Source organism: Armigeres subalbatus, chromosome 2 (genome assembly GCF_024139115.2).
Source record: "Armigeres subalbatus isolate Guangzhou_Male chromosome 2, GZ_Asu_2, whole genome shotgun sequence".
Taxonomy (NCBI): domain Eukaryota; kingdom Metazoa; phylum Arthropoda; class Insecta; order Diptera; family Culicidae; genus Armigeres; species Armigeres subalbatus.
The window spans coordinates 416042584-416058654 of NC_085140.1; the positions used below are offsets into that span (position 1 = coordinate 416042584).

At 38.7% G+C, this 16071-nt stretch overlaps 1 protein-coding gene across 1 annotated transcript in view; it reads right to left on the reverse strand.

The window, feature by feature from the left end:
• LOC134213396 (coiled-coil domain-containing protein 85C-A) overlaps positions 1-15808 on the reverse strand; it is a 224679-nt gene extending 208871 nt beyond the window's left edge. Inside the window, exon 1 of the mRNA XM_062692429.1 lies at positions 14734-15808. The gene's annotated coding sequence lies outside the window, so the exon portion shown is untranslated. The remainder of the gene's footprint in view (positions 1-14733) is intronic.
• Between the last annotated feature and the right edge of the window lie 263 nt (positions 15809-16071).

Below are 16071 nucleotides of genomic sequence, written 5' to 3' on the forward strand. Positions count from 1 at the left end.
TGATTGCTGGTTTCCATTACTGACACCATACATTGGTTATTGAATTGTTGAACTGTCAGATTGGAAAGGAGAGTTGTAAATGTTTTTTTTTCTCTATGAGTAATAACATTTCATATTTGTTCTTGTGTATTGCGATTCACATATGTATTTCTCTCGATTTTTACAACATGATAATACTCGGCTGCAATTTCCGTTTTCAGATTATTTGGATGAGTTTGTCCATATTCCGTTTATAATGTTTATTCATATTCTTGCACTTGTTGTAGCAGCTTAGTATTCATTAAGCACTTCCATATTTGTTAACTCGAGTGTTAAATGCGAGGTTCCCAAGTCAAGTTACAGTTCGTATATCATAATATATGATAATATTAATGGTCAGGAAAGTCGAGAAAATTTCCAACCCAAAAATTTCCAGACCGCACCAGAAATCGAACCCAGCCACCATCAGCATGGTCTTGCTTTGTAGCCGCGCATTTTACCGTAAGACTAAGAAAGTCCCCCCCCCCCCTCTTACATTACATTTGCATTCTTAGAATCAACAATATTTTTAAATGGTCTCATCACCAAAATCTCATATTAACATATTGATTTTAGGCAAAAACACTTATGTATGTTTGGTACTGCCTTCTTTCTTCATTTCTCATCTTTTCAGGAACTGTGAATTCTATTTTGCAATCTTCAATCAAAACGAAACATATTCCCTGGTTTTAACCTGGATATTTCTCGACGGACGATTGACCATTTCAACTCTGAAGACAATGAGTTTCGAAGCAGACTAGTGTTGAAGAAAGGATTTCGCACATCCAGGACAATTGAATTGAAATTTGGTGAGAGAATTCCATTGCATATATTATTCATTTACATCGAAACTACATATATGATTAAATACAAAAAAACCATCAGGGCACCCGATTGAAGCGATTTGGATAGGAAGAGTGGAATCGCCAACTTCCTATTGTTAACATTTCGAGGATAAAGGGCGGGCTCTTCTCCCCATCTATTAGGTCAATCTGGGAAACGAGGGCTAGGTTATATTATTGTATGTACTAACTTTCTCCTGGAAGGAGATTCTCTATTCATCCCGTGGATTCGCATAAGTGTATCTGCTTATGGAACCACCCCACCCATTTTTGGCCCTTCATACAGGAATTTGAAGAAAGGGATCGAAGCAATCATTGGTATGGAAAAGACGTAATTTACGCGTCTTCCAAATTTTGGCTCATTATTCGGTGAATTCCGATCACAACTTTTCGAATTGGAATAAAACAATGCTGAGTATATCGTCACCAAAAAATCGCTCCCCGTGTAAGTGTGTCCGCGCCATGCTCCTGTGTGTGAAAGATGTAGCTTCGAGAACTTAGACCAGATCTAGAAAACCTTAACGCTGAAGGAAGAAACCGATATAAATGAAGGAACATCAAGACTGGAAATTTGGCATAAAACCTAGCTATCATCGTGACCCTATATGAGAAACTTCCATACAACGTAGTTTTCAACAGCTACATTACTATAGCTGTTCTGGAATATGCTAAGTGAAAAACGCAACAGATGCTAATCGATGGAGACAATGCTGTCTTCATGTAAGTACTTTGGCAAAATTGAACCGGGTCTTCGTTGAAATCGAAGTCGGAGGCGGAAATCAGTGCGTGTTCTTGGATGTCAAGTCATGGTCTTGTTTATGCCGATGGAGTTCACTAAGTATAACATTATTTCTTATTCATTTTTTATAATGGTTTTATTTGCGAGTCTTGAGGTTTATCATTTGTTTTGCTATATGTTCTTAGTTTGGCCATACAAAAAGTACGAGACATATTCACGGAAGAGGGAGAGTTTAGTAAAAGATGACGACTCATGTCAATTTTTGAGGCCGCTTAATGAAGGGATGCGAGGGTTGAAAATTTCAAATTTTGCTTTACAAACTTTATGGTTTTATCCGTTAAGGCTGACGGTGATGCAATGAGTACTAACTGCAGAGATTTCTCTTACGAATTAAAATGTCAACTAAATCTTAAGTTAATTGTTGATTGAAGTTGGTTTTTGTGACTTTGGGCAACTACTTTTTAAATGGAAGCATATCGTAAGTTTGAAATTGCTTTGAAGGGATTTTCAGTTTATTACTCAGTTTTCAGTTTATTACTCATATCGTTTTTTTTTTTACTATTCAAACCAGGCTACTGACATCCTATTGTTTAGCCCATCGCCAGATCGTAGCCAGAATGTCCTGGGCTATAATTTTTTTTTCATACTGCATTTCAATGATGACAGCGGTCTATGTCTATTGATGATGATGACACCGCGCTTGTCACCGGCTAGGTTAAAACAGTGAATTTGACACGCTCTTCCTTAGACAGGTTAAGAAGTGGAGTGCCCAACAAGTACTGTAGAGTGGAACCGTATGCAGGGCATCATGAAATACAGTGAAATTGGAGTGCCTACCGGAATCGAGCGGAAACTTGTACTAGAACTTCCATGTAGATAGGTACTTTTAAATTACCTCACAGTTGTAATGGATTTCACGCGCTCTTCTTCGAAAAAAACTTCTCACTGAAAGCCCAACAAGTATTGCGAATCTTATTGTTAGTTTGTGGGATTACATTGCTGGAAGGACACTCTCTTTTTCGGGTTTTGCGTAAGTGTATCTGCTTACGAGTCCACAGTCTCCATTTTTGACCCTTCATAAAGCAATGCGTATAAAAAAGTCAGAATAAGTATTCATATTAATAAAAACAATTATGTTATTATGTATGATACTGCCATCCGTCTTTTTATTTCATCTTTTCAGAATGAAGCATATTCCCCTTTTTAAACCAGAACATCTCTTGAAGAGCTATTGGTTTTCTATCTCTGAAGGCATAAATCTAAGACTAGCTGGCGTTGAAGAAAGCTCCTTTCCCGTCCAGGACATGGAATTGAAACTTGATGAGAGAATTCCATTATATATATTTACCAAATTATATTGAAACTGTATGATTATATACCATAAAAAATCCATCAGGGCACCCGATTGAAGCGAGTTGGATAGGAAGAGTGGAATCGCCAACTTCCTATTGTTAACATCTCGTGGATAAAGGGCGGGCTCTTCTCCCCATCTATTGGGTCAATCTGGGAAACGAGGGCTTGGTTATATTATTGTATGTACGAACTTTCTTCTGGAAGGAGATTCTCTATTCATCCCGTGGATTCGCATAAGTGTCTCTGCTTATGGAACCACCCCACCCATTTTTGGCCCTTCATACAGGAGTCTGATGAAATACAAACAGTAGTATAATCATGATCAAATCGTTTGTCAGATATGGCCAGTGCTATCGGCAGGTGCCTTGCTACAATAGATGGTAGTATCATCATCATCATCATCATCATCATCATACAGGAGTTTGATGAAATACAAACAATAATATAATCATGATCAAATCGTTTGTCAGATATGGCCAGTGCTATCGGCAGGTGCCTTGCTACAATAGATGGTAGTATCATCATCATCATCATCATCATCATCATCCTTGTGGGAATTCCTCCGGAAGTGTTTGTGGGACTTCCTCCGGGAGCTCTTCCAGGAGTGTTTCCAAGAGTTCCTCCGGAAATCTCTCCAGGAACTTCACAGGAAATTCCTGGAGGATATTTGGCAGGAATTCCACGGGAAATGGGACTTCGGAAGTTCCTCTAAAAATTCAACACCGGCTGTTCGTCTGAAAATTCCTCCGGGAGTTCAACCAATAGTTCATCTGAAAATTCATTTAAACTTTGATTCAGGAATTCGTTTAGGCTTTCTTTGGAAATTTATTTACAAAATTCTTTTATAAGTTCCTCGGAGAATTTCTCTGGGAGCTCCTCCGAGAATTCCTCCAGGAGCAGTGCTGTGCACCATCACCATCAACAACTTTTTACACCCTGATATAGACACGCTTATTCTTCTGCATTCCACACTCTCCTCAACCATCATAGTGGCACAAAGCTGTTTATTGTGACATGTCTATTGAAATGATCGGATTTGCTTCTTCCATCATTCTCCACTTGCTTTCACTTGCCTTCGAAAAGATACTCATCACCATCAATTTGCAGTTGTATTGCATTTGGACCGTGCTCGCATATAAAGCTAATCGTGTGAAAATTAAGCGGGGATACACATTTTCGCATGTTCTTCATCAGCACGAGCGTCGTTCCATTTAGTTGTCTTGGACGCTCTTTGTGTAATGATGGTTAGCCATATAAAAAGAGTATCACTTTTAGTTCTCTATGAATGTACAAAGAGTATCCTGACATTGCACAGCCCTGTTCAGGAGGTCCTTTAAGAATTCTTCCAGGAGTTCCTCCTGGAATTCTCATCAGTTCATTTTGGAGTTCATACGAGAGTTCCTCCAGGATTTCCTCCGAAAATTCTTCCTGTAGTTCTTCAAGAAATTCCTCCAGAAGTTCCACCGGCAGATCCTCCGAGAATTCCTCTGATAATTTCTCCCGGAATTCCCCCGGGAGTTACTCCGGAAATTGCTCTGAGAGCCGGAAGAACACCCGGAGGAACTGCCGGTGAAACTCCCGGAGGAATTCTCGTATAAACTGGCGGTGGATTCCCGAAGGAACTGTCGAAGGAGCTCTCGTAAGAACTCTCGGAGAAATTTCAGGAGGAATCCTTAGTAGAATTCCTAGAGGACCTCCCCGAGGAACTCCCAGAGAAACTATCGGAAGAACTTCGGGAGGAATTTTCAGCTAAATTTCTGAAGAAATCCTAAATGATTTCCTGAAAGCAGCCTGAATGATTTCCTGGTGGATCTCCCGGAGAAACTCCCGGAGGAATTGCCGTTATAATTCCCGGAGGTACTCTCCGAGGAATTCTCGAAGGAACTTCGGGAGGAATTTCTGAAGAAACTCCCGGGAGAATTTTGAAAGGAACCCCCGGAGGAACTGCCAGTGATGCTACCAGAAGAATTCTTGGAAAAATTCTTGGAGAATTCATCTTATAGACAAATCTCGTCAAGCTGAAACCTTTGTAGGGGTATGTAGCTGGACCATCATTATCATCAGAGGACCTCCCGGAGAATTCCCTGAGGAGCTCCCAGAGAAATTTTTGGAGGAGCTTCTGGAGGAATTTCTATATAAATTCCTGAAGAAGTCTAATTGAGTTCCAGAATAAAATATTGATTGAATTCTCGGAGGAAATTCTGGATAAATTCCCGGAAGAATTTTCAGATGAACCCCTGTAGGAACTGCCGATAGAACTACCGGAATAATTCTCTAAAGAAATCCTGGAGGAATTCTTGGAGGAACTGTCGGTGGAACTTCTGGAAGAATTCCCGGCGGAATTTTCGCAGTAACTACTGGAGGATCTCCCAGTGGAAATCTTAAAGTTTCCAACGGAATTCTGTCAGGATTTCTTTTGGAATAAATCTTAATCCGAACATTCCATTGTTGATTTCATTTTCGGTATAATTTCTGTATAAATTTTCGGTGGAATTCCTGGAGAAATTCTTTGAAGTTTTCACAACAAATTAATCAAAACTTTCACGGAAAATTTTTCAGAAGTTTGTATGAGAAACAGCACGAAAGAATTATCTCAAGAATTCCCTGCTGAACTTATGAAGAATTTCGTGGAGGATTTCTTGGAGTAAATAATGGTGGAATTTTCGGATCAATTCCCGGCGAAATTGATGGTGGAATTCCTGAAGACATTGCCGAAGAAGTAGCTGGAGGCATTCCTAAAGAATCCCCGATAGAATTCCTGATAGAATGTCTAGAGCAATTGTCGAAGGAGCTTGCATATTGTTTTTTTGCCTATTTTATAATAAATATTATTTCAGAGAGGATTTGTTTAGAAATTCAGATGTTTGGTTCTAGTTTTCTAAAGCTTATGGAAAAATGCAGGATTTTTATAATAATTGTTATTTATTGTTTTAATGATTATTTTTGTTAAATAAAAGCACAACGCGAAAGTTGCATTGTGAGCGTGAATGCGTCACGTTCATTGACGCGTTTTAGTACAAAACGCTGTTGAATCCAGTGCAACGCGACAATAATAAGTAAGTAATAACAGTAATAAAGATTGAGAAGTAAGTAATATTCGCTCACTATCCTCATTATTCTCAATCCAATGACATTGCATAATTCCAGCTCCTGAACTAGGAAAAGTGACGGGAAAAATTGATATGTCCTGATATTGAATCGATTTAGTTTGCCTTCGCATTTTGATACCAAAATTGAAGGTACGAAATCTTTGAGAGACTAACAATGCGGTGAGTAAGGACTGTATCGAAAACAAGTTATCCACTTTCAAAGTGTTACTACTCTAGAGTTCATGAAAATATTGGTTTGTTTTTTCCTGCATTGGATGTATTCATATGTTAAGTTTCAATCACAAATTGAAAGTGATATTGAAATTCGAGTTTCGGACACATGACTCCGTAAGAAAGGCATCGAGATGAATAATTTGACCATGTGTTTCGCTATTCACCCCGCTTAAGTAAAAATTCATGGTAAACAAGCTAAGGGAATACTACACATTGGTTAATTTGTAAAAAAAAAAAGAAAGAAAATCAAGATCATATGACGGAATTTGGACCATAAAGTAATCAATTTTATAAAATGAAGCAATTTCATGCCGATTCGTAACTAGGAGAAAAAAGCTTGGATAAATGTTAGAATAGTGCAATATTTATTCAGTAATATATTTATTTTTAAAACTAAACAAACAGAATTAACATATATTGCTAAACAATTTCTAATAAATTTTTAAAATTCATATTTTATTCAAAAAACATGTGGATAACTTATTTTCGCTACAGTCCATAATTGTCAGTTTCCGACAGAATGGCTAATTATCTTGAAGTTGTTGGCAAAATAAGCACCATTCGAACAACAAACTAGACGAATAAAGCGAAATGTGATCATGACTGGATTGAATGATTTAATGTGCATTTCAAAATAGTGCTTTAATATACCTTTGAGCACTGTTTGTTCATAAATGAACTAAACAAATAATATTATGGTCCGAAATAGCAAATAAATGTTTTACATGTCTGCTCGGCGAAATTGAATAACGTTAGTCATGCTTTGTTTTGTAATCATCTTTGTTTCTTTTCCACCAAGAGTTCGATACATTGTTACAATAAATAAATTTACTGCAATTCCAATCGCTGCTCGCTACAGGCATCATCCGACAATGTAACCAAACGTGCAACAACAACAGCCACTCCTGGGCCGCCTGTACACGTCAATCTCACGCTCCAGTTGCGCCCTTCAGTCAACAGAAAGACAATCCCTTCCTTTCCATTTACTTGTAGCAAAATGTCTCTTTCGATTCTTGAAAAGATTGAGCCAAGAAGCGACATGAATAAAAAACGCATCACGAATCAAGCGTAAAGTAATCACAAGTAATCACGTTCCAGATCACTGGTTTCACACATCCATCAGGTCGCTGTGTACCTACCGCCGTCGCGTTTTAACAAGCCGAATGGTGACAGGAGGGGGTAGAAAAGGGAAGATTGGAATTTGCAGTGACAACCCTGGGCCCGGTGGGTATTGCTTCCTCCCCCATCTGGATCGAAGGCAGCAATAGCGAGAAAAGGGAAAAACAATCGAATCGATCACTCGATTCTCGACACACATCGCGAACGAACACCCTAGAAACAGGCGACCAACTGACGATAATTGACGATTGGCATGAAAATGACACCACTTTGCTTCGGCTTTTCACCCGAGTCTTTATTGGGGGGTTTCCACCCGATCGGCACTGCTTCGCCGGCGATCGACGGACGATCCATTCGACGATTGCAATTGAAACAAAGGCATTTTAAATCGTCCGATATTCGTGAAATTGATTTCGTCCGGTTGCGGAGCGGCGGTGGAAAATTGGCCACGGCACGGAAAGGCGTGGTGGGAGAAATTTGTTTTATTAGTGATCTTACGATCACATATAGTAGTGAGTTGCAGACAAATTTTCCACGGCAGTCCGTGACTTATGGGAGAGGAGTTTGCTGCAGTAAAATTTTGGCAATGTTTCGAACTCGATGTGCATGTGCACAACATGTGAAAGATTTAGTTACAAAATGTATTGAACGTTCCTTCGATGGGGTTTGAAACCACAGCCCCAGTTTACTAGACAGATGATTTCCCTACTATTAATTAAATTACTCGTTTTGCAAAAAAAAAAATAGAAACATCAAGTAACGAAAATTCAAAATTTTATTATACATTTTTCCATACATAAATACAATGTTTCTCTAAAAGCATCAACTTTGAACAACAGGATGACAAAAATATTTTCCAAAAGCCAGCAAAGTCAAAATGGCCTTTTTGCATACACAATTTCACTCTGTATCCATCCACAGTATAGAGATAATGTGGACGCATGGTACGCTGTTCTATGAGAAATACAAGCAAATAGACAGCTTGTTATTCTCCTATTTTTTCAGGGAGCAGAACCAGCGTACGGGAAACTGGGGTAATAAGTAGTTCAGCTCTTGAACTATCAATCCAGCAGTAGACGTTCTTAAAATATGTTGAAACCTCGCGAAAAACGCCAGAAGGCCGTTTTGCCCCGTAGTGCATACTGCATACCACCTTTGTTTACCCTAGAAGAAATCTCAATTAACTTTTCAAAAGGACCCAAGTAACATTTTTTCATGAATTTGTTTGAGTACTGCAATCAATATGAAGGTCTGTTGATTGCAATATTCAAGGCAAGAATAATAATAATAAAGAAATCTCCATATCAACTGAACTCGTTTACCAGAAATTGGCATTGCCATGTATGTATAGCCCTCAATTGAGTACCAAAAGTCAATCCCTTTCTATTCACTTGATACCAACGAGCGGTCTCATACCATTAACGAATCAGAAACATTGTCCTGAAATCACCCTTTCAACGCGACGTTTGCCAAAAAAGCACAAGCACCAGTTCAATATATTGGATAGAGAATAATTAACATGTTTTGTTGCATGTTCGTGTTTTTTATCAACCAATCATCATTAAAATATCCGGTGTCACAATTGGTGAAAAAGAGTCCCAATTAGATTTAACAAAATCCAGAGACTGCTCAAAATAACCAAAGACCAGTAGGCCATATGGAACTAGTGAGCTGCTCAAATGACAGAACTTATTTTATTATATAAATAATAATAATTAGGTAGGAGCACAGGTGAGACACTATATGAGCATCCATAAAAGACTACCATTTCGTAGCTCCCAACCAACCGTATGGGTTCAACTGTCACACAATTCCAGGGAATAGACCCCATGTCCCGACATAGGATTCTAAAATTGCAGTACTCCTATCGATTGCCACCATATTTGGAAACCGTGGAGTACATCATTACAAGCTGCAGTTTAGTTTGAATACCATGCCTGCGATGCATCGCCACTCAAAAAGTGGTCAATTAACACAGTACAAACAGAGGCAGCAATCAACGAGGAATGTTGGGAATAATACTAAACTGTTTCACCCAAAGCCAACATATCCAGTCTCAAATCAAAATCTGTCGCAAACTCTTCGCGGAGCTGCCTCGAACAGGATTGGACAACGATCGAATAGTGACTTTGGAAACTGTTTATGTGTGCGCTGTATATCTCACCCGACCGAGTCCGGGATACAGCATATGTTGAAGCTCACTGCAGTTCGCTTTTCTATATTCTAGAAATAGCAACTGCTCTGGATGAAATCATAGTTCTGAGGGATTTTAATCTACCAAGTATAACGCGGATACCGATTATTCTTCTTTACACACCGGAGCGGTAAAGTTACTCGACAGTTATAGTAACTCAAGTTAATTCCATCGCCAACGAGAATAATCGTCGCCTGGACCTCTGCTTCATTAGTGATCATAGCACAGCTACATCTTCATTGATTGCACCTGCACCACTAGTAAAATCAGTGGCACACCATCCGCCGCTGCTCGTCATGGTTAACCGTGGATTGACGCATGATTTCAATACTCCTCATGAATCCATATCTTTCGATTTTCGCAAAGCCGACCATCATAACATCGCTGAGCTACTGTCTTCCATCGATTGGCGTAGCATTCTGGACCTAGAAGATGTGAATATTCCAGCGCAAACTTTTTCCAACGTCTTGGAGTATGCCATTGATCAACACATTCCAAAGAAAGTCTGTCGTAAGATAGTTAATCCTCCTTGGTACTTTAGCACGCTGCGACGATTGAAAACTACTGAAAAAGCTCTTTGCGGCAATTTACCAAGCCATCTCAATTACGAGTACAAGCGAGCCATTAAGGAGAGTTACTCTCGATATCAGCTCAATATTAAATGCAACCTCAAATCGCATCCTAAGCGCTTCTGGCAATATATCATCGAGCAACGCAAGGAATCTTGATTACCTTCTTCTATAATGTTTAATGACAAAACGATCCGTTCTTTTCCGAAAAGTTTCGAGGGTCTTCTCGAACGAGGTATTAACTGCAGTGAAAATCAAAAGCGCTGTGAACACTGCTCCGACTGTCAACCAAACTCTTGGCGCCATCGACATTGATGCAACGATGGTTATCAGCGCTTCTTCTCGGCTTAAATGTAGGGTAAGACGGTATAATGCGCCCCACCTGGCCAAAACACCTTGCTTTGATTTTTAGAAAACTATAACTAACTAATAGTCAAAATCGATTGGTACCTATAAATATTTGTAATACCATCATCCTATGTGAATATGGGAGTATTTTTGTATTACGTAATAAAAATAATAGAAAATTTTACTGGCACTGGTATTGAATATCCAGTTGTGAGAACATCAGGCTTGAATAATTCACTGCAAGCAGCGCCTTGGTTGCGGTTGGCTTGGTTAGCCTCGGCCAAGTGGGTCAACTCTTGAGAGGCGTCAACATCAAGACTTACTCCATGACAAATGGAACAATTTTGAAAACTAATAAGCTAACAAAATCTGGATGCATTAAATTCAAAAAATTATAAAAGAGACATGGAGTTTGATATGTTATTCATGGCTCATATTGGATGGCCCGGATTAGTTCCATTTTTGGTCACTATGGGCCGTTACCGAGAGACTCCTGGATCCGTAATGTTGCTGTAAACATGGGATGGCATATCGAGCTCAAATTAAGTGGTTGGTTTTTTTATATTTTAGCTTTTGTCAATCCATTTTCTCAGGAGCATACTCCAATGTAATTGGAAAAAATATGTTAAGCGCATTATTTGATTCAATGGACTTGCCCAGAGCCGAAGACGACCATCGACCAGTCCACTCCAGAGTTCGATTTTACTGACTAAAGGTCCAGCAGTGCTTTCAAACGACATCGACCAACTTACTCCAGTTTTTTGACTTCATTATGTATTATGTTGATGAATACCTGTCGTTTTCAAATCAGAATCTGTTATGGTCATATTCCTCATAATATTATTGAGCTTGAGCTTGAGCTTGATTGGCTGCTCTTAGTTGGTACTCCATTATAGCCAGATCAGCTGTTCTTGCACAGGGAACCAACAGATGTTCGCTTGGGACAAGCACACATCTTCAATGTACAAGTACTGGTGATCTCATTTGTAAGGTCATACTGGCGCCTGCCACGTCAGAATGCAAGTCAATGTAGGGAAGGGGGAGGAAATGTTGATGCAATCACTCGCCCACTGCAATACATCTGCACTTGCCACGAGTTCATGCGGAATCTGTTGGAATTTTTGGGTTAGGTTCGAGAGGCAAAGGTCCGTCTTGGTTAACGAGCTGCCAATGTGATGACAATGTGAAACGAGCTTTTTTTATAGTTCATTTCTAATTCTAGCAGATTACTGCTAGAATACTCAAGTTGAAGGTATAGGAGGAATAGCAATGGAAACGGTATGGAAGTTCATTTCCAGTTCTAGCGATTGCTAGAATATGAAAAATATAGAGAAAGATACAAAGTAGGAGAATGGAACGGACCTGGGATTGAACCCACGACCTCCTGCGTATGAGGCAGAAGCAGTAGCCATATGACTACCAAGCCCGTTAATATTCCTCATAATATTATTTGATAAAAATAATATTCCTCATAATATTATTTGATAAAAATAATATTCCTCATAATATTATTTGATAAAAAGTCGAAAAAAAAATGTCCTATGGAATATGACCGCATATGGGTCCCATCATATTCCAATAATAAATTAACTGTTCTTAATATTTGCTTTGGCTAATTCTCATGCCAGTTTATGGCTATTTTCAATATAAAGAATGATTTGTCTCCGATAGTGATTACCGAGCTTATACTCTTCATCTCGTAAGCTTCGTGGTTCATCAATAACATCCAATTCCTCGTCAAACAATACAAAAAGTAAGGAAAGCGAATTATTATGACAGACATTAAAAACTACTATTTCACTATGTTTACAATAATGCGATCATTTTCAATATGGAGTGCGCGTTAGCTTGGATTGGATGCAGAACAATCACGCGATTAGAGAAGAGTTTGGTTCTGCTTTCTGCGGGTGAAAAAAATAATAAGAAAGTGAAGCCTCCAGTACATGAGTACGCGTCAGCTCTCGTTTAGTATGGGACGAAGAATGATCGAGCGGTTATAGAAGTGTTTGGTTCTGCTTTGTGCGGGAGAATAAATTAATTGAAGAAAATTAATTACAAAGCAAACCTTAGTGCGCGATAGCTTGGATTATCGAAATGTTGGTTCTGCTTTGTGCGGTTGAGTAATTAACTTTGACTAAGCTTCGCACAGAATATTTATTGAGTCGCTTACCAAGGCTACTTTCTATACATTACCTTCTCATCTAACAAACTATTCCTTTCCCGTGGCCCTCACGGAGATGCAGGAATTCCTCGGTTTCTTGTAGCAATAAGTGTCGAACTAATTTCCTCCTCTAATTCTAAATTGACAGTGGCCGGCATTGTTATTGGTCTTGAATTATTGGAACTCCAAATAATGTAAAGTGGGAATGGCTTTCTAATCCCAGGAAGGATATTCAGTGCTATGCATATTTGTTGTTTCTCGGCAAATCATTTTCAAGATGGGGCAATTAGGTTTGAAGTTTGCTCAGCTTCTGTTCTCTAATTCAAGTTTTAGCTTTTCTCGTACATCAAAGTTGTACCGAAAGGCTATCATTTCACTCCGAAACAAAACTTTTTAGAAGAGGCTCGGAGATCCATAGTATGATATACCAAGCGACTCAGCTCGTCGAACTGAACAAATGTATGTCAGTCCGTGTGTATGTGTGTGTACGTATGTGCACAAAAGCAAAGGAAAACCTTGGATCCACATTTCATACAGTACTACTTAACGAATTTTCTTGTAACAGGTTTCATTCGACAGAGGGCAAGGCCTAGTTGATTTGATGACGATCGAGAAAAACGGCAACACTACTAAGTGTATTAAATTGTTTTTTCTTCATATGAGACTGTATGCGATTATAGGAAGTGTAGCCTTTGAGTTTCCGGATGAAATCCTGGAGAAATATGCAGCTCAATTTCATGAGGAGGAGGAATTCTCGGCAACATCCTTAAAAAGCATGATAATGGGTAGGACGTGGTAAATTTTAGTTTGAGAACCCCTATCCATTTTTATTTTCAATTTCGTATATTCAAAAAATAGTTAGAAATGTGAAATTTTACAATTACATACAGTAATGGATAAAAAAAAGTTCATAGTTTTTTTAAGCTACGTTATAAAAAAATTAAAAGCTACATTATAACGATCGTTACGTTATATCGAGGTTGCTTTATAACGAGGTTTCCCTATATCGAGGCCGACCTGTATATAAAATCAGCACTAAGAACTGTTCATTTTATAAAGAGGACATTTTGTATTGTCGATATTTATTAAACCATCAATCTTTTTAGATTTATGTTTTTGTTTTATTTCGTTGAATATATTATCTGACCTTCTAGAAATGAAAAACAATTATCAACGAAACAATTTTAACTCAGAAATTTGAATATCCATAACAATCTCAATTTATTGGATTTTCAACAGATTCAACCGTTTATATTCCGTTTTTGGGCTTCCAGTAGAGCCTGCTGCTTCTGGATTACGACAAAATATTGACAGTGCGTTTCTTTTCGATATTCTTGATGATTTTGTTGACATGCCGATTTACATTTTTCTTACAAACTGTCAATTTTGCCTATAAAAAATCTATTGGGAAACTTATGTAATCAAAATTCAAGATGCTTTGGAAAATTGGATTTAAATTGTTTTATCTCTTTTCGAAAAATAAAGTTGATTGACAGTAGGTATATTGTAATATACAATAAAGCAAACTCTATAAAAATTGACCAATCTGTCTGTTTTATATCGTCATGTAAAAGTGCCCTCCCAATAAACTGAACAAATTTATTCACAGCATCATCACACCATAAATATTTTTTTTACTATTAAACGAAGCAAATTAATAACATCGATAATACATTTTTTGAACTGATTTTTTTTATGAAAAGCTTTGTGTTTTTTTGTTCTTATTTGACTATTAAAACATTCCGTATTCCTTCAATGAACAAAGTATCACAGGTCAGTTAGAAAGACGTTTGATGCGATTTTACAGAACCCCTACCATCCCAATTATTCTCGTTCAGGTATATGTTGAATAGCAACCTGATGTGTTTTTTGTCTAATAACGTCATAAATTGAGTATTTTAGATTAAAATCGAACATAAATCGTCTTCTGAGGTTTTCAATATAATTTACAAAAACAAGAATTTCCAAAACCCAATCAAAACTCTGCCGCAGTTTATACGAAATTCCATTAAGACTCTGTATCGTCTTCATTAACATAAGCCTATAAATAACTTGAAATCCACTTACATGAAGCGATCGGCGTGTTTGCTTGTTTACAAAATCAGGTTCTTGGAAGTTGTTAGTGACACCATCCAAAATATCAACCGCGAAACTGCTTTGATAATTCCTTCTTAAAGTTATTCCTGCACTCAGCTGAATTCACTTCTACACGTATCATGGGGTTGTTTTGATGGTTTTTCACATTCCTTCTTTCATTTCCTTGCACTTTATCCAGTTAGCTTTTATGCTGTGCTTTTCACTCAAACGTATTATTGCGGCTATGCTTTCTAGTGAGCCATCCGCCTTTACTTTTATTTATTTTTTGTCACAATCACACGTTCCACGTGTTTCTCAACGAAAACAGATACACCGCCTCTTGCCACTTCTTCCTAAGCGCACTTCTCGCACTTCTTTTGAAATATTGGCCACTACTCAACACCTCTAATACCCAGAGAATTCGAAATTGGAACAGCACAAATAGAAGCCTTCCAGTGCTATATTATTGCTCTTGTGTATCGTCTTCATTCCACGCTATTTTCTGTCCGGAGCCTTTCTTACTATTCCTCTTCAGATGCTGCACACATACACTCTGATCGAGATGCCACCCGAAAACATCCAGTCTTGTGCGCTGCTTCAAGTCCGCTTCAGTTTAAAAACACAACCGGGGTACTTTGCAACTTCTTGACCCACACAGTCTGGCGTTTCACGACAGTCAAGGTGTGCAGCGCTCCTCACAAACCGACCGATGCTGCTTGGTCCAGAAAAGGCAAAGGAATCTATCCACTTGAACGAATCTTTTCGTTCGTCGCTCTTCTATGGCATCACCCCTTTCGCGCCACCGCCACCGGTAGCATGTCTCAACCGGTAGATTTTTTCCACAACATCAACAGAAAACTGTAAAACTGCACCGCAAGACCCGAACTCGAATATTTCCCACTTTCCAGTAATATTATGTGTAGCACAGCAAGGCATTCGACGCGGGACGCGCGGACTCCGAACCTATTGAACCAAAGCCAAAAAGCGGAAAGGTAGGACAAATTAACCAACGAACACGAGAAATGTTGCAACGTTACTCCGTTCGCTTCGACAGCAAAACTGAAACAAAAACACAACACAAACTCCGAGAGCACTAATATGGCTGTTTCTTCGAAACTCCAGCTACATAGCTCAGCATAGCAACCCACCACCACGATCGCGATCTATCGGTTGGTCGGTGCGCTCTCGTGGGCGCTGTCGTGTTGCTCAATTCTCCAGCCGACGAATGAGCGCACCAATACGTTCCTAGCAGCATGGCCGAGGAAAACGTGAATGGGAAAGTGAGCATAAATTTTATCACTGATATGAACTCCGCCAGTAGAGCATACT